Genomic DNA, 2,844 nt, shown 5'->3' on the forward strand with positions numbered 1-2,844 from the left:
TCGGTGGTGGTTTACACTCTAAATTTAGCCACGGTGCTTGCCAGCCCCAGAAATAGAAGGGTAAAGGTTGGGCTTTGCTGGTGCCCCTGCCCCAAACTCAGTCCCGCTGACTCTAGAGACCTAAACAGCTCCAAACTCTTCCACAGTCCGGTTTGACTCCCCTGGATTGCTCAATTCCTCAAATCCAAAGTGATCTGTTTTGAAGGATTAACTAAAAATTTATTAATTAACTGCAATGTTCATCTAGTCGTTTTACATTTCATGTGCCTGAAGTTTTAGCTTGGTCTCTGGTGGCCATGGAGAGCTGCTGCAAAGGGAGCTCCCCCCTCCCTCCACTGAGGCATAGGGAAAAGTGTCCATCAAAACTGAAATAGAAAGTTTTAAACCAAAAGTTGGTGGGGTTTTTTTCTAGTGTGTGTTTTCTGGCATCTTGGTTTTGATCTTATACATCTCCCTTTACTCAATTTTCTGTCGTATTTTTCCTCTCCCCCCACTCCAGAGGACAGTTCTCTCCTTCTTAAGCCTTTCTGCCTCTTAACATACAGCCTCATACTATTGTTAATTTCCCCTCTTTCTTTTTTTTTTTTTTAATAACTTTTCAACTCATGACAGAGAAACAGCAAGAAACTGTTGAAGGCACACAAATATACTCAGGTCCTACAAACCAAGTCTTACAAATAACCCCACAAATTATACCTGGTTAATCCTTTTGAGCTCATGACATAACTATGGTTGTGTTCAGGGTAGGAGTTGTGTTTTCTGTTTGCTTGTTTTTAAAAAGCCCCATTTGGACTGCTGTTTAAGCAGGCTACCATCCAGATCTGTTTGTTTACCCAAGCCATGTGGAGATCAGCATGTCTATCTTTTATAATCAATGTTGGAAGTTAAAATCTATTTCAAGTTCCTGAGTTGCATTTTTTTTTTTCTCCTAAGTCTTGGTTCCACCATAATTTAAACTCTCAAAATTCAGTTATTCTTTTGATTTTTTTTTTTCTTCTTTCTGATCATGTGTAAGTGTGTGTAATTAGGTAGTATTGTTGTTCTTTAGCTTATAAAACCAAGAGTATAAGAAGAAAAAAAAAAGTGGAGCCTTATATACACAAAACTGTGTTTTGTTTGCCAGTAACAGTGATAGAATAATGTCAGGGAACGAGAATGACAGTGAGCAAGGCATGCTTCATACACTTAAAAACCATTTAAGGTGTTAAAAAACACATGAGATGCAACCATGAACTTAATTTACTGCAGTGTGAGGAGGTTCCTGGGTCTCTACAGAGTGACAGTTATTGGTGCACCCACACAGATTTGGTGGAGGGATCATTGCTTAGACTTCTACAGGGTGGACTTTCCATAGAGGATAAACATGGGCAGTTCTTTAACTTACTTTAGTAAGACCTAGTATGGAGCAGTGATGTTTCTTCATGAGATGGTATTGATTTTTGACTGCTAGGACATGTTACCCTGTACTTGGACTGAAAAGCAGGAAGAAGTGGTGCTTAAGGGTAAACAGAGGTTGAGATGGATATGTAGTTACCTTTTTCTATTAAATTACTGTGAGAGAGACCCATGACATATGTTCTACATCTCCAAAATGTATCTTTTTCAGTCACACTGTTAAAATGAATATCCATCAGCTAAGTAGTTCTTTCTAGAGCACCTAGTGATATGCTACCGAGTGGGTTCATGACCTTGCTTTCATCATAATGTCACTGGATACATCTCCTGCTTTAGAAGGAAATGCCTTTGTTTTATCTACATCAGCACTTGTTTCTGTGAATGCCTTGGCACAGCCTTAACGTCTGGAGGCTGGGATCCTGTGACCAGGTTCTGGTTCATGGCCGTTATCTCACACGTGTCACAGGGCATCTGCATTTCCCGTAAGTGCTAAGCCTTTCTTGGTATGTGTGTCTGAAATAGTAACCATCTGATATCGTTCTCTGGTGTCTTACTCTGGATGTGCTTTAGGAAAGTGAACATGACGGAAGTGTTTGGGAGAATATTAGTCACCATTTTGACAAATAAGATCCCATCGATGATCTTCAAATGCTCACAGGTCAGCAGTTTCAGAGAAGACAGAAGCTGTCAGGTTCTTTTTCTCTTAAGAGAAGCAAGATTTCCTTTATAACTGTTAAAATGTTTTAAGGCAATGTGATAAAAGTTTTGAAACTAGGACTTTAGATCTGCTGTTTCATCTGTCCATTCTGCACGTTTCCAAGTTCACACCTACACATCTCATTCATGGTACTTCTGCATGCAGTGATGTGACAGGGCCTGGGGAATTTCAGCAAGTCTTGCAGATGCCTTTGGTGCCACCTTGGGAAGCTGATTCATGCTGGTGGCTCTTCACACTCATGTTTTATCTCACTGAGGCTCTGGATTGGTGCAAAGTCCTGCTCGTAATGGCCTCTGGTTTTGAAATGAACGGGATGCCTTTCTCATTTTTGCTACACTGTGTAGCCTTTTGGGATTTTTTACGACAAAGTGTCGATGTGCACCACTGAATATAACATATTAAAAACAAGGATTACAAATCTGGTCACTATATTCATGTTGTATAGTGCATTCAACACAGGGATTGCAGAAAAGGAGAAATCAAGTGAGATGACCATCAAGGGCTGGGATGTCCCGGATAACAAGCCGTGTTAGGCACTGAAACCATCCCTTTATGGGATTTGGGGTTGCAGATCTGGGTGCAATCTTTGTGTAAATACCAAGCTGTGAAGCTGAGTGTGCTTTTTGATTTATGTGTGGGCATGATGCAAATATCCTACTCTGTAAACCTTGCAAATCATGACTCATTTAGCCTGGGTATTAGATGCCATCATATGGTTAATGCTGCACCAA

Source organism: Antrostomus carolinensis, unplaced genomic scaffold (assembly GCF_000700745.2).
Source record: "Antrostomus carolinensis isolate BGI_N321 unplaced genomic scaffold, ASM70074v2 scaffold21362, whole genome shotgun sequence".
Taxonomy (NCBI): domain Eukaryota; kingdom Metazoa; phylum Chordata; class Aves; order Caprimulgiformes; family Caprimulgidae; genus Antrostomus; species Antrostomus carolinensis.